This window comes from Mycteria americana, chromosome 9 (assembly GCF_035582795.1).
Source record: "Mycteria americana isolate JAX WOST 10 ecotype Jacksonville Zoo and Gardens chromosome 9, USCA_MyAme_1.0, whole genome shotgun sequence".
NCBI classification, from domain to species: Eukaryota; Metazoa; Chordata; class Aves; order Ciconiiformes; family Ciconiidae; genus Mycteria; species Mycteria americana.
The window spans coordinates 28471756-28493465 of NC_134373.1; positions in this window are offsets into that span (position 1 = coordinate 28471756).

Here is a 21710-nt window from a genome sequence, read left to right on the forward strand (position 1 = left end):
TATATAAACACATCCTTCTATGTGAATTTTGAATGCACCCAATCCTGAGGTTTTCATACTTCATCAATATGCTTTCCCCAACTGCTTGCTGCAGGAATCAGTGCTCTCTGCAGCAGTGTTCTAACATACTGCTGTTTGGCAAGAGAAGGAAAAATCTCAGATGGGATCAATTTTGCAAATGACTTACTTCTAAAAACACCACAGAGCGTAGTTCACAGAAACAAAATAACAATGAAAAGTGAAACCCAAGAACAGAGTCCTGGAGGCTCTGGTGTCTCATCAATGCGAATGACTAGAAGATCCAAGGCTTAAGGAAATTAAAATGTCACGCTTCAGTTGTAGTGCTTAAAGTTATGTTTATTTCCCGCCATTTATTCATGCAATCTTTAATATGCTCGCAAATGTCAAGGTAAGTGCTATTCTTGCTCATTAAAACATTTTGTGGATCAATGCTTTCATGACATTCAAGGAGAAAACAATCTCCATTATTTTCTGTTTTGACTGACAAATTAACTTGCCTACACCTTCAAAGAGATCTGGAGATAACAGAAACATGACCATCTCTTTTACTATATACTATAAATATTTGTTAGAAGATCTGAGCACCCAGTGGTTGCTCATGAGGCAAACCCTTATTAGAGCAATAATTGCAGTGAGAAATACCAGTTACCCAATTATTTAATCTGTCTTTTCAACCTGTTACACTCAGACCTTGATAGCTCTACGGCAGACTCCATTATTTTCTTTTCCTTTACTAGCTGAGTGAAGACCAGGTCCTCACAGGATAAATCATTGTTTCGGTGTCTTCCTTCCAAGTTGCAAAGTCCACATGAAAGTAACTTCTTTCAGTTAGGTCTCAGTTTGGCTAGCAAAAACTGTATTTTAGCAAAAACTGTATTTTTGCAAAAACAAACAAACCAACCATCCCAAGCCCCCCAAGGAAATAATTTATTTTATTGGCTTGCATGAAGTTTTTGGTATCAATTGCAATGCATGAAGACGTGGTACACTTAGCAGTCCTGATTAATAATGCTGGTACCAAGTTTTGAACACTTCTGCAAAAAGCTTTATTGAAGTAAACTATTTGTATGCAATTAATCGGGATTTTTGCATCATTCTCCTAGTACTCAACTGAGCCACCTGTGGAATATATACTTATATCTCACTGTATCACCGCTACCAGAAGAATTATCACAACTGTTCAGACAAAGCTTTTTGCTTGCATAATACCTATCAATTCAGCATTAATGAATGAATCTTCACAATAGCCTTGAGGTAGAGGCTTTCTAATGCAGTTGGGGAAGTTGAGGTACAGACCTATAGTTTTGCCTGAGGCCAGATATGTAACTGTTGCACACTGGAATCAGAATTTTTCTCTGTAGTGCTTCCAACAGCTGATTTACCCACAAGTGGATCCTTCCTTTCATGCATCTCCAAGAGTGCAATCAAAGCACCATGATGCTCTGATCAGCTGCTTCTGTCAGGCACAGATACAGTGTTCAAGGGGCAGGAGAAAAGCCAGACAGATGCTAATCCTAGAAGAGATGTCTCTTCATATGCAATATCCTCTTGGAACAGTTATGATTTGCCAAAGTCAAAGCAGTTACTCTGGTAAAAAGTGAGTGAAGGAATGAGATCTCTGACTCATCGTGTGATTATTGGTTTGTTTCTGGGGAAAAAAAAAAATCTGTAATTGATAAATCTAAGTTGGATAGGTGTACATTTCCTAAACACTGAACTATTTCCATTTTTTTTTCTAAAGACCATGCTAGAAAATGAGATGAGAGAAAAAACAGATAAGCAAAGGGAGCTACTTTTAATTAAATTATGGTTAATATTTGAGGCCTTATCCAAAGGCTACTAAATTCCACAAAATCCATTGGTTTATCTGGGCTTTAGCTCCGGTTTTTATTGTGGTTAGAAGTAAAATTTTCATAAAAATTCTCAGATAAGTTCTTCTTTAAATGCTCATTGAACCAGACTCTCCTCATCTGTCAAAGGCTTGATCTGAATGCAATATTTCTTAGTTAAGACAAAAGAGCTTACTTAGTCTTACAGTTCATTATTTCATGTTGGGAAAATACCTGATAAACTGGTAAAATAAAGGCAGCCCAAAGGAAACTTCCAACACAAGCTACTGTATCGATTTAGACAGGGACCAAAGCACACAAGGTCAATATTATGACTATGGTATAGTGCTGAAAGTCTGTCACTGTGCAAAACAGTACCTTTTTTATCTATACATTTAACCCACTGTGGTACCTGACACCACTGTAATTTCTGTAATGATCTGATGCCAGAATTTTGCATGAAAGGTTATAAAAGAGCAAGATAGCAACATCTGTTTTTAAACCTCCTGTCAAGAGAACCATTTGGAGGAAAAGAAGTCTAGGGACAGCAATCTGAGTTCAGCCTTGATGTGATCAATGACAGCTGTACTTTGGAAACTAGAGATTTATTTAAACAAATCGCAAAGGTTTCAAGGGGCCAAGTATCATGACCATCCCAAACTACTACTCATTTCTTTAAGTCAAACTCATCTTTTGCATTTTAATTAACTATTTACCCTAATGGCTCCTATGTCCCACTCTACTAACTCAACCCTTTTTCCCTCTAATTTACTACTGACTTAGTGCATAGTACCATATTTTTCCCTTCTTGCCAATTCTGTCTCTAGTTCACCTCTCTCTTCTCTGGGTCTACTGTGATATCTTATTCTTTCCTTTATTTCACTGCTGGAGTTTTGAAAATTATTCCATGGGTAAGGATATTGAGCTCTATTGAGCTATATTAGCAATTCTGAGTAGGCGGTTGTGAAATTTTAGCTCTAATCTATAGCAATCTGAGTATTATTTTATTATAATATGGACAAAGCTTTTTTAGATATAGTGGATTTGTTGTGTATAATTCACTGGAAACATCAGCTTAGATCTCAAAAACTAATTAATTGTCAAATTAAATATTGCAAGTTATTAGCAAAGGGTTAGATAACAAAACACAGAACATCATTATGCCATTGTCTAAGTCTATGATGTATTGAACACTGAATACAGTTCTGGCCATCTCATCTCAAAGGATTTAAGAGCATGAGGAAAAGTACAGAGAAGGGCAGAAAGGCAGATCAAAAAGATTGAATGACTTACATATGTAGACAGACCAAACAAACATTGAGTAGAATAAGTAGAAAAGAATTACAGAGGATATGGTAGAAACTCATGAAATATAATACAAAAGATGTACATGGAATGAGTATTCACTTTCTTACAACACAATAACTAGGAACCAAGGCAATCATAAGGTAAACAGGTTAAGCAAACAAAGGTTACCTTTCCACCAAAGAGACTAATTCAATTCTGGAACTCATTGGTACAACATATCTAGAGGACAAAGGTAAAAATAGATTTGAAAGGAGACAAAAGTATCTCATGAAACAAAACTGTTCAGACTGTATTTTCACTTAGCTGTTGTGACACATGATAAGGGTGACTCCCAAAAGGTGCTCCACCTCTAACAGGGAAATACTTCCTGCAGTATTTTGACTTTTATTCCTGGTCCTCGTTATTGGGACAAACCAGAGGCAAACGTGGAACTCAATTAAGGTCAATCACAAAGTTAATGAGACTGCAGTGATAACAGGGAACAAAAGTAGAAATGACTTTTTAAAGGTATTTTTATTAAATTTTTAATGCAGACCAACAGTTTTTTAAAAAGCAAGTTTCTGAAGCATGAGCTCACTTAATCTTCAGAATCAAACCTGACACTGACTTTTTTAACATGACTTTTGCTGCTTTCTCAGATCATCAAGCTCTCCAGCATTTTTCAGTACTGCGATCCATATTGATTTCTCTCCGTTTTTAATAAGGTCACTAAAAGTGAATAACACAATATCATAGCCTCCATGCATAATTCAGCATTTGTTGACACTGAAGGCAGCTAAATAAAGAAAATTTGATTGCTTTTAGAAGAAATTCCCAGAGACCTTATTTATAGAGTTGATGGATAAAATTCCCCTTCTTTTTGCCTTAGATTTAAAAAAAAAGGATGATTCTTTAAGCCAGTTTATCTACTCGAACTATTACACTTGCACCATAGTCTTTTCTTTTCCGTCTTTTCCCAAACTCTTGCTTGAAGATGATCATAAATTTGTTAAAGTATTTGTTTTTCAAGGGAAAAGATCTTTCATATTCATCAGTCTAGCACAAAAAGAAAAATATGACCCATACTTTTTAATTTTTTTCTTGCTAAAGGTGGAGTTCTTGGCTGTTGAGGGTTTCCTTCCTTAAATGGGAATGTGAATGGGAAAACCCTGGGAAAAAAAAAAGAAATTCTCTTTCAAAACAGAGAAAGAAACAACCTGAGAATCTGCTTGTCATCTAGAGCAATTCCTCCATTGTGTAAAACAAATTATGAAACAGTTCTACTCTACAACCTTGAGTAATTTGATCCTCTGTCAGCTGCATCTCTACTGCTAAATAAACTGTTTCATTTAGGCACTGAAGGCCTCTAGTTGGAGAACATGTTGGTCTCCAAAACTGGGGTCTTCATACAAACTGCCTGTTAAGAATCCCCAAAAACCTGAGCTGCCAGCCTGTGCCGAGGAACTGTTTGCAGCATGTGTTGGTTACAGCAACCCAAACACACAGGTGTATTCTCACCCTTTAGCAGCATAGACAGTCATGTTCCAGCAGCCAAGAGCTTTCCAGATCATGCTTGCATTTACTATTTATTACAGAAGCAGCTTATGTTTTGACAGAGGAAAGGTATGGTAACAGAAGCATTCTACAGTTAACAATGAAAGGAGGTTGTAGTGAGGTGGGTGTCAGTGTCTTCTCCTAAGTAACTAGCAATAGGATGAGAGGAAATGGCCTCAAGTTGCATCAGGAGAGGTTTAGATTGGATATTAGGAAAAATTTCTTTACTGAAAGGGTTGTCAAGCATTGGAACAGGCTGCCCAGAGAGGTGGTGGAGTCACCATCCCTGGAGGAGTTCAAAAAACGTGTAGACGTGGCACTTTGGGACATGGTTTAGTAGGCATGGAGGTGTTGGTTTGACGGTTGGACTAGGTGATCTTAGAGGTCTTTTCCAACCTTAATGATTCTATGATTCTATAAGCTTTGTGAATTAACACCATAAATAGTTCTAAAAGGGCTACAGTATGGATGATAATCAACTTTGGGCTGGAGACCCTAATAATAAATAATCTATGCCCTGGTCCTGTTGTGCTACTGGAAAGAGTCCCTGTAAAAAGGCCGTAAGATTGCAAGATATGAAGGTACGCTGGGGAAACGGTTATTTCCCATGCTTCCTCCCACAGAAATCTTCAGTCTTGTTTTACTTTGTGACACTAAGCCTTTAGTAGAGTAGCACTGTTTTGTTTTCCTTCAAACCTGTCTTTTCAGCTATTTGAGCTCTGGCCAAAAGAAATTTGAAGAATTCACAGTATCCTGCAGCATAGATGCAAGGAAACAGCTGCTTTTATTTTCCTGAAACCTGTGAAATAAGTCAACAATTTTTGGTGCACTTGGAAGGGAAGCTGAGAACTTTGCTCCTCAATATTTATCTTTTTTCTTCATATTTCTTTCTAAACAATATTATTAATTAGCTATTGCATGGGCCCCTTGGGAATTCTGATTAAGCTAACCACTTATGCAAAAATCAATCTTTCAATGGCAGGCTTTGTTAATCTTCCAAATCCAATTTCCATTTCTCACATTCCAGGTTTATTGATTATACTTCAAAATTCTCGGATCATCTGTCAGGCTTATTGAATTAATCTGTATTTAATAACTTAATTGTCTTGAAAAACAGATGTGCTACTTCCACTGAACACTAAAATTTGGTTACAAACATCTAAGGAAATGACAGCAGACATGCACATAGTTATTTAAAAAACATTTAATTACCTAAACTTTCACACTGAACTGCAGTGAGATTGTAAGTATGAAGGGACGAAGGGGTAAGCAGACTACACGGTGTAAATGAGCCAAGTAAAGTCCTGTTTCTGCTGCTTTGTCGCAGGGAACTTTCAGTTTCAGTCAGATTTTGAGGTGAGCAGCAGATACTTTCTTATGAAGAAACTTTGCTATAGCCCTAAGTGAAGTTAGGATGCTGTCGTACTTGGCATTGGGCAGCCATAGCAAAAGCTAATTTCTCCTCTGAAAACCCCTAGTATTTAAATGGATAAGAAAGGCAGAAGTGCAGAGGAAAAGAGATGGAAAATGGCTTGCCTGTAATTATATAAGCAAAACTATTGGAATAGGAATACCTTTATATTGATTAGGAAGGGATGAAGAGACTAGTGAGCTGGCCTATTGGATGTCAAAAGTGTTCATAAATTAATAAAGGACCTGGAATTCCTTATACATAACCAAAAGGATGATTTGATTTAATTAATTTAAATGAATTAAGCTGAGACTTATTGGGGGAATTGAAGTCACTGGCATAGTTAATATAAGTGGGTAGAGCTTATTCAGGAAGGAGAAGAATGAGGGAGGGTGTGCACCTGTGTGTGTCAAGTAACCATGTGAAGATACTTACTGTACAGTCATCTTTCTAGCGCAAGGTAGACCTGATGAAAAACTGGGTGGTAAGGAACCAGAGAAACCCCATGAGTACTGTTATGGCGGGCATTTACTTTGAACCATCAAAATGAGGAGATCAGGTAAAAGACATCTTTGTGAACAGTTGAAAAATAAAGCAGAGTTCAGGACTTGGTGTTGGCAAGGGTTTTTGACTACCTAGACATCTGCTGGGAACAGAGTACATCAACACTCAGGTAGTTTTTGTATAGGAGGTAGACAAAACTATTAGAGGAAGACTCTGTAGGTTTCATTCTAATCAAGTGATAATAACTCATTGAGGATGTCAAGGGAGAGGATAATTTGACTGAGAGTAACCACAGAGAATACACAGGGTTCATCATGTTGGGAATAGGGAAGAGGAATAGCAAGGCCCAGTTCCATTAACCTCAGTTACTCAGTAGGTAAGACTTCCCTAGTAGCTGGTACCTGAAAAAAAACCCATGTTGTAATTTATCTTGACCATGGGAAACCTTCTGATATTTTCTCATATCACTTTCTCAAAAGAAAGGTAAAGAACGGTTTTCTGATTAAAGTACTACAAGATGGATGCAAAGGTGATTGAAAAAAAAAGTACTTTCTCTTTGAATAGCTGTCAAGGACTATGCTGCTCTCTTAGAAGTACAGGAATTAAATTGCAGGAAAGGAGACTGAAATTGCAGTATGGAAAAATATGTGGCAGCAAGGATTGTGAAGCACTAGAACAGCTTACAGAGCTAAGACATGGAGTGGTTTTTATTGTTAAAAGTTCTTAAGAATTGCATAGACAAACATGGCAGAAAGGATTTGGGTAAGGATAATCTCACCATGGTTTGCCAGAAGGGACAGAATGAGCACTTGAGGTGCTTTCCAAGCCTACGGTTACATGATCCATGGTTTCTTCAGGGGCATACAATAGTCTGTTATTAGGTGCTTTTCCTTTGGTTCCCCGCCATAAAATTTGGGGTTTTGTACTTGAGAACATTTTCACACATTCACATTTCACATGAATTTATCTAAATGGTAATGTTACGTTCCTGTTTCTAGGTACCTTTTGAACGACTGTGTGCAAACAGGAGCATGAGACCAAAAAATACAAAATACTAAATAGTAAACAGAGTAAGTAATCAATTCTTCCAGTCAGAAAGGGGTCGGTATTCGTAACCCTGTTCAATAATTCACAAATCAATTAAAATAACATTATTATTCTCTCTTTCCACTTAGCAGTAACAATATGTAAAGGTCACTTGCCATCTAGTTAGGGAGAAGAAGGCAATTAACATCAGAGTAAAACCAGAATATTCATTTTCTGTTACACAATGTAAGCGTGACATGATTTCCTACTAAGATGGAGTCTTCAGTAATAGCAGGGTTGAGTTTTCACCCCACAGAGAAATTAAGAAAGAATTTCTAAAATGTTGCACTGACCCTAGAAGTCTTGTAATTTTGTGTATAAACAGTGGGAACTGAAGATGTCAGAGGTGATTGCAAGCCTGATTTCTGTTATATTAAATGTCAGCAAAAGTAATTCTAGGAATAGTTCTGAAATATGAAAGGAGATACTTTTTTCTACTTGGTTCACTTAGGCACCTGTAAGTGAGCATTCATGTCAGCAGTTTGCTAGGATTTTCAGGTGTGACTAATGCTTTGCTTCTGAAATGTGGATTCTCTCCTCCTATTGTTCTTTCTTTTCTTTTCTTTTTCCCCCGATAAGGCTCTTTTAGCGAAACTTCTCTTACTCTCTTCTTGCTGGCCTCACAACCAGAAGGCAGTGAGGGAAGAGAGCGCTGAATGCACTGGGTACAAGCCATCTCTTGCTGTGGAGCGTGGAGCTGCCTTTAAATTAATAAATCCTAGCAGCAGACTTGAGACAGCCTTGGGCTAGCATGTCTGCACTGCATTCAGATGTGAGCCAGTAAGCCAGGGTAGTGTTGAGCTGCACCTTTTGTGCTTGCTGGCTTGGATTCTTGACACCTCTACATTATGCTGCCTCTAACTGTGTTGCTGTGCTCCATTTCCCAGTGTTCATTTTGAGTTTTTCAGCAGTTTCTGACAAGTTTATGTCAAATATTCAATGGCTTTGTGCAGCTCCAGATAAATCTCAAAAAAATAATGAAAGGAATAGCTTTTATTTTTTTCCTAGTTATAAAAGTTCTTTTCAACAAAGCATAATATTAATGTTTATGCTTTGAAGTATCATGAAGTTGTTAATGCTGCATCAAAAGCAAGGGATAAATTTGATCTTTGTTTCCTAAAAATAGGGCATTTAGGTAGTTGTCAGATTCAGTCTTCCATTTTCCTAGTTTACATTTACTACCACAAAATGTTTTGGAAGCTGTTAAGCAATTTGTATTGATACATTAGGCCTCAAATATATTAAGTTCCTTCTTATTTCAAGGAAATAAGGGAGGGGAAATAAAGGGTAATATTTATTAGTGCTGCTAGCAAGGAAAACACTGAGGCATGACCTCAACTTTATTAAATGGTGCCAAGGAATCCACATGGGTAAATCCATATAAATGCCACCAAAAACTTGGCTTCGAGTTCTACTAGAAAGTCTTTAGATTCCAGTCCCTGTGGAACTGCAAAATGTTGAGGTTTTTTGATCCTTATTGATTGTGTCCTGGCCATAAACTGTAATTTAGACTTTTTTTCCCCTCTCTGTAAGAAAGCAGACATGCAAAGAATCAGATGCCAGACAAGAGTCCCTTCCTGAATCTTTGACAAGATTTCTTTCAAAAGCAAACCAGCAAATGCTTTCTATATGAACTCCATAATTTCCCAAATATAATAGGATATGGAGCATCTTTGTCAAATTGCCATTTCAATGAAAACAGAGCTTTGAGACACTAACCTCTTCTGAAAATCTGGTGTCACATTTGTCTTTTTCTTTCCACTGATAGATTTAACAAATGTTAAGCATTTCTGTCATTCTTATGTTAGCATATGAAGTGTGAAAATTAATTTTACTTGCTAATTGAAAGATAATTGGTTTGGAGGTAGGAATTGTCACTCCATCAGGGAGGAAAAAAAAAAAAAAGAAAAAGAAAAGTCTAGGTCTACTGCAACCCTGCAGGAAGAGGTAGCATAGACCTTGTTTGGGAAAATCCATCTGTAAATTAGCAGAAAAGGAGGTGCAAGATGAATCTTATGAACCAACCAGTTAAAGTCAATGAAGGAGAGCAACATGTACTTTCTTTTAAAAAACATTACTCTTCTAGAAAGAGATTAATGACTCTATTAATGTACATCGTTATAGCAGAAAATAATCTTAACGGTTAACTAGTACCCACAGTGGATAGGACTTCCACAAAGAGAGCATGAACAGTGTTGCTAAACCAAGATCTGTCCTTCTTTTACCTAGCACTGAAAGAAATGTGTGGGTAAAGTGCAAGGAAGAATGTGAGGTATCAAGAATACTATAAAGCTTTTCTGCAAGCTATCCCTAACATATCATACTTTGCTTATTACTGAGATGTCATTTCTTTCTTTTGATTACTTCACCAAATTAATCTGAGTTGTGCACTGTTAACTTCCTGGAAAACAAAAATAACAAACCCTTGAGCTTTCTGCCATGCCGCTTCACACACTGAGACAGGGAGAGCTATCTTGCTATTCTTCTCCAGTTGGATCTTCATAGCCCTCCTCTGCTGCAATGCTTGCAAAAACATAATCATCAGGGTCGTAGGTGGGCTAAAACTCATTTTCTACTACAATGCCTTGTAGTCTTTTACTGTTTACTTGCTGCTTCTTCATCTCCGTCTTTCTTACATTTACACTGTAAGCTATGTGGGGTAAAGATCACCTTTATATTCTGCATTTTTGTACCACTTAGTACAGCAGCAGTCTGGACCAAAAGTAGTAATAATACAAAATGTAACAAACCATTTTGTATGCGTAGTGTTGTAAGTTGTTGGAAGGTCCATCTCTTCGTAGATTATATGGAAGAAAACATACAAAGCAAGATGACAGAGATGAGTAAGGCAAAGAGGAGACTCTAGGAAATGAATATAACAACTTTTTAGATAATCTTCTCTGAGCTTTAAAGAGAGTGTAAATGATTAAAATGCAGAGGACAGGACAAATACAGCCAGGTCTTTTAAAGTGAATAACATATGGTGATGATGGGCTCAGACAAACTTTCACTAAAGGCATAAAGGCATCTTTCTGTTATCAGTTCAGCGAGTAGACTCTGAGTATGATGGAAGGGTTTAAAATCTGTTGCAGTTCAATCTGTGAAGTTGTTGTCTAAAAATTGAGAACAGGCAAATGATAGGAGAGGAGATGTGCTGCCCTACCTGTCTGGAGCAAAGTGATAAAGCAGTATTTCAAACACGGGCAGAGCAGATAGGACTATTAAAGGTAAGTTGTAATAGTTACTTGGAAATAGTGGCAAAGCAGGAGGTTTCCCTGGCTCAGTAGAGGCAGGAGGTAATTGAGTATGGTGTCTTGATTTAAGGTGACAGAAAAGACATGGTTTGGGTGAAAGTTTTTAATTTTTCAGATATTTTAAGTAGTTATTGTAGAACAGGGATTTAGAGCAATGGTCCTATAAAGTGATTGTCACATGCAGATGAGAAGGCATAGTTTTAGCCATAGTTTAGGCATAGTTTGGATCTAGGTCTAATCTTACATAGCTTCAACAAAGAGCAGCTAAATATGCTTCATCATATACATTCCAGGTAAACCAAGCATCTGTGACTGAAGGTTGTATTATTTTCCTGAACTGAAATCCTGAGGAGGAGGAATCTTGCCCTTACTGTAATCTATGGTGGGTTTATAATTTAGTTCAGTTGGGCCCATATTTCACCCCTAGTATCTTTATAACTCCCTGAATCTTTTTTTTTTTTGTCTTTCAAGGCCACCAGCACAGGGTGACCCAACTTTCCTATACAAGGAAAACTCCTTTCCTGACTTTTTTTTTTTTTAAATGGCATGTTTATTTCACAGTGTCTGCCACTTAGACTTGTTTCAGTGACAATCCTAGCTGCTCAACAGTTTTGAAAATCAGCCCAGTGGCTTTTATCCCCTTTTTATATCTATACAAATAAAAGTTAAATATTTTGCTATGACTAACAACATGGTAGTAAGAATAAAAGCTTTATTGATCACTGTAAGAGCATTAAAAAGAGTTTGCAGAGTCACTACCTTCAGTTATAATGTCCAAACCTAAACAATGAAGATCTTTGAACTAAATGTTAAGAGCATTACTGAAATACAGAACTATTTGGTTAGTTAGCTACATCCGATCATGAAGAATAGAGGACAACAGCAAGCAGAGGTATCAAAGTAATCAGAAAGGAAAATCATATAAATACATATTCACATATAGATATATATTTAATATTACATAAAAGCTACTGGACCTGGCCATAATAGTGCTGAAAAGCAACTTGTTTAGAAAATAATATGCTGGGCTGATTATGCATCCCTTGGTACCATTAACAACATTTTAGATGAAATATAGGTTCATTTGTTTAGAGACTATGTTTTAAGGGGAAAACTTTCTGTTGGAAAAATAAATATGCAAAAATACATTGTCCAGTAGGCAGTAATCAGCACAATAAATTCTCCATTTCTAACTTTCCTTGTCACATGTAAATCCTTGTTGTTTCCATGACATTTACTACAAAAAGTATGAAAAGAATATTTATCCATTCCTACCAATGCAATTAAAACATAGCATTACTTATAGAATAAAAAACACAGTAAATATTAATCAGGTTCATAAACTCACAGGCAGGCTAATAATTTATTACCAATCTGCTTGGTTTTTTACACAACTGGTTAGAAGACTTAATCGACGATTGACCAGGTAAAATAACTTTTGAACATGTTACAAACGCAAAAATTTTGTTAGAAGAAACTACAGCTCAAATAGGCACATTAGGAGATAAAAGGTGAGAGGGAATTCAGAGAGACAGGGACATAAATGACTTCATGAGACAAGAACAGAATCCAAAATTCCCGACTGTCCCCTCCAAAGTGCTGTTCACTAAATTGCATTAGTATAATTGCACAAGAGTCAGGTCTTGAACTTTCTGTTATTTCAGATCTGTGTCCAGTATAACAGACACAGCCTTTTTTAAAGTACATGAAGTCAAAATGCAATTTGTTTGGGCTTTTTATAGAATGAGAGGTAGTTGTTCAAAAGAAAAAAGAAAAAAAATTAGTGCAGTTCAGTAGGTAACAGGAGATATCAGACCCACCAAAAGGACATTTTTACCAATCTGGTAGAATATACTCATCTTTTGCAACCAGGAGAGTTTTTCAGCTAATAATGAAGATGTGAGCTTGAGTCCAAGTAGGTTTTCTGAGGTGTATTCAAGGTTCGGTACAGTTGTCATGTAGCAAGCCCTTAATGCACGTGGAAATCTCAAGGTAAATTTCAACATGCAGAGGTTTGTTTGAGGACATTGGGAATAATCTAATCTACTATTTCAAATTCAATTTAGTTTTAAGAAGGGTTTTTTTTACACTTACGCTGTGTCCCTGCCACAGTTGCATGCTGAGAGTATTGCACATCACATTAGATTAAGGTCAATTAGCAGTGTTATAAGGACTTTTTCCTTCCTCTGTCTCTTACTCTCTCTTTTTTAAATGAGGCAGCACTGCAATTTTGTGATTAAAACCCTGTGTCTTGAAGCATATCAGATGAGAGACCTTGGCTGGCCTCCAACTGTGATTAAGGCTATGATTTTTGGCCTAAAGGGTCATGAGGAATTAGAACTTCATGACCCTTTAATCAGAACTGATTAAGAAGTGGTGGCTTGCTCTCTGTTTGGTACTCCATTACCTACCATGTGGAGCTTATAATAAGGAGATATTGTTCTGTCAGCAGCTCTAGGAAAATTCAACCTTTGAAAGGCTTTGTGGACAAGATTCTTTGAAATTATAGGAGATTTGGAGTATTTTATCTTTCAGTTAAACAATTTGAGAAGCGGCTGAGTTTTAGAAAGTCCTTAGAATCCTATTGTTGGAAAGGTGAACATTTACAAAACATCTTTAAGACATAAGGACATGGGATGCTGTAAAATTCTTCGGATGTTTTGGTGTGGCTTGCACAACTCTCTCCAAAGTACTGCACAGGCAGAAGAGGAGAGAGGGGAGCAATGGCAACAGGTTAGAATTCACTTTCTACAAGTAGTTTTAAGGGGCAAGGCAAAGAAGGAAAACACGGACAAACAAGTGATAACAGAGAAATACCCAACTCATCAGTTTGTGTGGCACATGCCTTCATATGTCTGCTGCCTCTTGGATGAAAGGCTACTGAAATCTCATCTAGAGAGACCCCTCATTCAATTGGTGAGCAGATTTATGGAGATGCTAGATAGTTCAGCCAAGAAGTCAGTTAACACGTACCATAGAGTTCATAGGAAGAGTTTCAAATTATCTGGAGTGGTAATGATTCCACTGAAACAGGAAAATCACTCCCCATCTTTTCTTCAGCTTCATAGCAGAAGCTGCATTTTCTCGTTATTGAAGACTTCTGAGGGTCTTAGTCTGGTTCCTAACTAGAACAGAAACATCAAAGTTTGAACACCTCTGCCTCTGAAAACCATTTTGCTTACCTTTCTGTAACTTTGGTTTGGGCACTGGGAGAGCATAGATCGTGAGCAAGGAACACCTTTGTCCATGTTAGTGTATGTGGGCGTATATAGAGCAGTAATTTAAGTCTGGCCCTGCTCTGTGAAATATTACAGCCCAGAATACCAGATGTGAAAGTGATGGGGTTTTGTCTATTCCTGTGGTCAAATCGGTGACCATCGTCAGCCAAATGAACTGAGTAGAAAGATTCCCATCTGCTTTATGTGGGGTAGGCCAATGGTAATCTGATGGTGTGTCAAAAGAAGCAAAGAAATATGCACTTTTAATGGATGTTATAATCTTCTATTGGACAGTCATTAGAGGAAGATTTTCTTAATATACATACTCCAGGGCTATCTCATCTTGCTTTAAATGTCATACAGACCTGGGTATGTATTATTCTGCTTAATAATGTATATTACAGTCAGTGATCTTAATAGCCTTAATCTACTGGACAATGTTTCTACAGATTAGTGAGTCTATGACTCAAGAGGTTATAATTTAAACAGAACAGACAATGAGCCAGAAATAAGTAAATATTCTATGAAAACATTAGAACTAATAAGACCACCAAAGAATGACTTGGCTGGCTATTCTGCATAGCAATGTGTTGGCAATTCCAGGAAGGCCTGGAAAATAGGAAATCTAATTATGGTAGCTGTGCAGTTGGAATAATGCAAAGCTGGTAACTGTGTCCAAAATGTGGCAAGATAGCAAATAATTAACAAGCAAAATATCTGTAGACAATTAAAGAACTAATAAGAGTCTTTGCAAGGGGCTTTAGGCCTTTAAGATGGTGAACACACAGATGAGGAAATGACAACATTTGAAAAATTACAAGAGGACCTGAATACCTAATGCAGATAATGGTTGGTACTCGCATTCATGGTCAATGTACAGGTAAAGTGATTTAAAAGTGCACAATAAGAGTCAGGGTAGAAGATGATAACCAACTGTGGATTGCACATTGCATAAGGAAGTTATTCTAGAAATAAAAAGAAAAGCTCAACTTGTATCCTTTGTGTTTATACTGATGGACAGCTATGACCTTTGTCACCCCTGCGTGATCGCCTCCTTATAATGTTAGGTTTACTATGCACTGTGCAGTCCTGAACAGAGAAATAGGGATGGCAAATCCAGCAACGCAAAGAGCTGTGTGTCAGGACACGGCTGAGTGTGTCACAGTGTTATAAGAAGGGTTCAAAATAAGTACTAGAAAACCAACAATGACCAGTGAGTGAGCAACTGTCCCTTAGATTTCCAATGGTGAGCTGAGAATCAGTGGAGTTTCTAGGGAATCAGTGGTCCTCAGATAGTTGAGAATAGTTAATATTGTAGTGCAGCAGAAAGACAGACCCTGGAAAGTGCAAACGGTACACAAACTTCTGGGCAGTTAAACCAAAAAAGCAAATATACTAATGGCTTTCTTGTTTTTCTGAAAATGTTGGCTATGACCTGAAAGCTAAGGCAGGTAGAACCAGTGACAAATTCTACAGATTACTCAGATAATGTTACAGATTAATCACATAGGTTGGATGTTTTTAAACAATCTGGCCTCTTGAGCTTGAGTATAGACTTGTTCAGGAGAAATATGCAGTTTAACTACAGGTTTCTTCAGATAGCTCAGGGAAGACAGGGAAGGAGTAGTAGATTGGAACAACATATATATTGTATTTCTCTTTAAAAGCAAAGAGAAAAAAATGAAGACAGAATTTTATAGACCTCCAGTTCAAACTCGATCCTCATGAAAAAAAAAAATTAAAACCACTACCACAACAACATCCTCCAAACTGAAGCATATATTCAAACAAACCATTTTTAACCATATAGAACTTAACAAGGAGATCAGTAGCAGTCAGCATGGATGTATCAGGAACAAATCATGTCAGGTAGACAAAATTGTATTCTATGACAGGCCTTGTGGATAGACAAAAGTGGTAAATGTCACGTTTTGACTGCAGTAAGACTTCTGAGTGTCTTACATGATATTCTAATATGCAAACCAGAGAAACATAAACTAAAGGAAATTACTCTTAGATGGGTGAATATTATACAGTTGGAATACCCTGTGTAAAGAGTAGGTATCCATAGTTAACTCTCAATGGTTATATAGGATCTGCAGGGGTGAGCCCTGGATATAGGATTGTATAGTATTATATTTTCAGATATTAGATTTTCAGATAACTGAAAGGACATTCAAATATGTTAGGAAAAAAACATTCAGAATGTTCAAATGTATTTTGAAGTTTTAAAACTGCCCAAATAAATTGAGTTAGATGACCAAATGGCTTGTATAATTTCTGAAGGGTCTGTTTCTTATTATTTCCTCAAAAAGGAGGAATATTATGGCACACTCATACACACACAGCTAATGGGGCTCACACTATTGAAATCAGTAGAAGTCTTATTGCTGAATGTCAAGACCACAGGGATTTCACATGGACTATATATAAAGACAGGGTCAAAGCTAAAAGTCAAGCCAACAGCTTTTGAATTCAGATTCCATATCTTACTTAAAGTCCATGTGCCTTTTCTCATATTCAGCATGATTTTTATTCCTTGGACAACTTTCCATAGCTTGATAACTCTCCTCATTGAGAAATTTCTCCTTAGAGTAGTCTTAGTTTATTCATTTTTTGCTCATTCTTCCTCTTTATTGGGCCTAACTGAGCACTAAGACTCCCACAAGGTACATGAAGGTCATGGGATGTTCCCAGGACAATATGGGAGAGTAGGAAGGTAAGAGAGTTTCTATGCTGGTTTTAAATTCCCTTCTCTGGGTAATGCCAGGAGGAATATTTACAGGGCTTAATGCTGACATCAGGATGTTTCCAACAGATTCAGCTTTTTCCAGAATTACTTTTGCTATAGTATGATAAAGTACATAATGCTGAAGGGGACTTAACCAGCAAATCTACTTATGACAGAAGTAAAGCTTAACTAATAAAAAAACAAATAACAGAAATGTCTTTGTGTTTAAAAGCTGGAAATTAACTCCATGAAATAATTCCAATTATATGCAGAATGCAGATCATCTGTAATGGTATTAATCTTTTTTCTTAAATGTTATTGGGAATAAAGACAAGCATGACAGTGTCTTCTCCAAAATAATTTCCAGACAACGGTGTTGAGTCTTTCTTTATTTACAGCTGGTTTTACCCCATTGTAATCCATTAACTTCATATGAATTAATGTTGATGGGACACAATGTATTTTTCACCTTTGTTGGGGTGGATATTTTCACAGATATTCTCTTCCTTCTGCATGCAGAAGACCACTGTGTTTCATCCTACTTTGGTGCTGAATGAGGGTATTTTAACTGCAAACAAATATTATTTGAGCTTATTGTTCTGACGATTAACTTTAATGAATGGATTCCATAAATTCTAGAGGCCAGATGAAATACTTTCTGATACATCTTCATCAAAAAGAATTTGTTCACTGGAAGAACGGTGGTGCTGTTAGTGTTCTCAGATCATTTGCAGTGTTGTTACCTAATGCTTGTTAGTAATGCTTGTAGTTGTTACCTAGTGCTTGTTACGGCTTCAATACATTTGAATGGAAGGTGCAAAGTATTCATATGGGGGACTGTAATGGGAGAGTGATAGCACAAATCCCACCAAAATTGAGCTAACTAGTCATCTCCGCTTTAGTGTGTTTGTTTTTTAGTGTCCCATCCCTTTCATATTTTTTTACATAAGCAAGCCTTAAGGAGCTGTGGATCCAACATTACTTTTTTTTTGCCTTTATGTGCAGTTTTATGGGTATTTTGTTTAATAACAGACTCACGGTGTACAGATTTGTGACTACTTCAACAGGAGCAATTTTCTAGTTTTTATTGTACTCTCTCTACTACATTTCAGGCACATTTCAGGTTGACAAAATGGTATTCAACTGACCATCAGGTATTTGTCTTCAGTTGTAGGTACAGAGCTTTCTGACTCTTACGAACATTCAGGAAATTATTGTATGCTATGACAAGGAGTGTGTTCTAAGAAAGATATTTTGAATGGATTCTCACAGCTTTATAAATTAACTTTAGTAGCATTAGAGTAGAGGATGCTGTGTAAGTGTGACTCAATTGCTTTCTAAGTGATAAACATTAATTTTGGTTCAAAAAATTGGCCAGAGAATGTTAATTTATTTCTTCCTGCAGACATTCAGCCTGAAAAGAGCACCAACTCTATTGAGTTAAAGATAAAACTAATAAAAGATTGACAAAAAAAGTTTAAGAACTTCAAGAAATGTGTAATTCTAAAATCACAGAAATTATGCAAAACCCATCCCAAACACATAAGAAGCAGAAGTATTTACTGGACCCCAGGGAAATCCAGTAAATTTTCAAAGGTTAAATGAAGTATCAAAAAGTATGAGGCTACAGCTGAGTAGCTGAATGAATTTGTTGCATTGCTGTTCGCAATGCAAAATAGTTGGGAAAAGGAGTCGCTAATGAAAGGAAAGAGAGGTTGGAGGACTCTTTTTAAAACTGATGTGTCATCTTAAGAGATCTTGCAGTAGTTGAACACTAACAATTGCAAAGATAAGGTTCTTTTCACTTGTGAGATTTCTGAACTTAACCATGGTTTGTAAGCTCTCACTAAAATGGCCTAATAGTAAGGGGGAAAATGGTGTCTAAATTTTACAAATGGCTCCAGGAAATTACCAACCAATAAATGTGATTCTTATTCTGTGTTAAGTGGTAGAAACTATAACAAATAATAAAATTATTAGAAAAGTGAATTAACGTGATATACTGGAAAAAAGTCAAAGCAATTTTTGTGAAGGAAGCCTCTTCCTTGAAAAGTTTAAAGATTACTGAAGTTTTTCGAAGAAAGCAAACAAATGAATGAGTAATACATGTAAGGAGTATAAAAGGTTTTAATGAAACTAATCTGTTGTGAAATAAAAGGAATGAATAAGGAATAAAAAGGAATAAAAAATTTTGTCATACCTTAATAACTGATTAAAATATAAGGAAGGATGGGGGCACAAAAAAGTAAGCTTTCACACTGAATAAGTGGTCTCGTGTTGCCACAATGATCCATACTAAAACCTGAGTTTGTCATTTTCTTAGATTATATAGTAAAGAGATGAATAAAGATAGAGCAAAAGTGACACAAATTTATTCATGACAATCCATTTTAATGAAGAGGTGACAAGGAAGATTGCAGATATATGTCACTTAGTGACCAGGCAACAAAAAGTACTGGTGGAATTTAGTGCAGATAAATGCAAAGCCTACACCCACAAAGTGAATTACTCTAGCTACACATACATTAATGTGCTATAAATGTCCTTTCACAATTCAGAAAGGAGGTCCTGAAATTGTTATGGCTATTTTTCTGAAAACATCGGCTTGTTAAGTTGGGAACTGAAAGCAGAAAATACAGTTAGAATATTGTATATTTCACCTTGTGACCGTTAGAAAACTGAGGCTGTATCTACATAAGCATTTTAGTTCCTATCAGCAGTGCACTTCTGATCCTCCTGATCATCCCCACTTACTGTACTTTGATTTATCCCACAGGGCAGTCTCAGAGCACAGAAAATTACTTCCTATTGGATGAGACTAAGCCATTTAGTGCTATCTAGCTGCTAATGGGTGTTAGGCTACAAGACAAGAATAGACCTAGTCTGCAATAACTCCCACCTCTTCCCACATATGTATAATATACATTCTGGTTCCTCAGTTGGTCTTGACTTCTGCTACTATAGGACTGCACCACTGGCAAGTGTAGACATAGCATTTGTCATCCTATCTCTGAGAGGATATAACAAACCCAGACATTGTATAGAGAAAAATTGTGCAGAGGAGCAAGACGAGAAAGGGGTAGCACCTTCTGTATGACGGTAGTCAAGGACTCCCACATTGTAGAGAAGAATGTGGAAGACATGAAGAAGAAAGAGTACTCATTAGACCTGGAGAGCTAGAAGATACTTAAAAGGCAGCCAGTCAGCCATCTAGAGAAGTTTAGATAAAACCAGTGACTAATATTGGTAAGATTCAGAGAAAGCTTTCACACTTTGAGAACATAATGATCAGTAGATTTCAAGTCACTTTGGAAAGCAGGGTTCTGTCATTATCTCTATTTTCAGCAAGGAAAATTGAAACGTGAAAAGGGAAAGGTGCTTGTCCCAAGGTCATGCAGGAGGAAAATGGCTACAACACGAAACGCATGTCTTGTAAACTCCATCTCTGTGCTTGCCCTGACACTAACGGGAGTCAAAGCTTTGCCTGGAAATAGTGGTGGATGAATCAGGCTCTCCATTCCCTTCTAGAAAGATGTCCGAGTTATATGTGAATGAGGGCCTGGTAATTGCATGGTTAATACTGAAAGGTTTTAGACAAAGTAGAAGACAGGAAAAAGCCTTCATTATTTCAATTAGAAAAGTAGGCCATGTATAATGAATTCGGGCAGGAAAACTGATCCAGTCAGTCAGTTTAGGTTCAGAGGAGGGTGAATTGAAACTCTTTCTGAGAGTTTCAATTACTCCTAAGAGGAGATGAAATAAATAACACAGCATAAGTAAAAGAACTGTGCAGATGGTGAAGGACTGTTATTTATTAGATACTTGTCTTAGCTTCTCACCAATCTCCTATTAGGAAGGGGCGGGTAGGGCTTTTTTAATGGGGTGAGTAATGATTTAACAATTATCCCAAGAAAATTAAACTATGAGGCAGTAGAACTGACACGTACTGAGGAGTATGATAGGTGTCCATCTTCCATAAGCTTTATTCCTAACTGAGGGAAATCTGTTCTGACACTACAGGGTCCTTTGATCTAGCAGATAATGATGAAGTAACTGAAAGCTGAAGATTAAAAAAAGAAAAAATCAAATATGATCAAATAAAATGGACCACTTTCTTTTTTCCTCATGACAGGCCAAGTAAGGTACCAGTAGAGCAGAGGTAAGTCTCAGAGGAGTATCAAAGGATGCAAGTTATCACAAGCCTTTCTAAAAACTGTGGCCTAATTCAGCTGCAAATTAGTGGGCTTTATATAGGGTTTCTGACAAAGCAGGATAAGTTTCTGCTGTGGCTTGAGTTTATTTTACTGGGGTCATGCATGAGTTCATGACTTTTCTCATGTATATCTCCATGAAGCAAATGCATTTTTCAGGGGTGGTAGTAGGTTTAGAAGGCAGCACTGATGAAAACAAGCATACCAAAGACCTATTTTCTGTGCTATTTTTTCCCCACACAATTTTTGTGTAGATCTAGACACTTCTCTGTGTAACATTTTTCTTCTTACATCTTTTACTGAGCTACTGGTCTGTTTGGATTACAAGAAGCTCACATGTCTTATCTAAGCATGTTCTTACTGACAGACATTGAATAACTTGAACTCTTTTGGCCTCCCTTGGGTGTAGCCAGCCAGAAGTCCTCTCAGGGGCACCTGACACTAACCTCCAGAGTCTCCACACTGGAGCTGGACCACATCTGAGAAGCAGGAGAATGTGTAGAGTGGTCAGATCTATCTGTCCTATCGAAGCAGTCTGTCCTCTTGTTCTGTAGGTGTTGATACAATGCTCTGCATAAATATGGTTCTTTATTTTAAAATAATG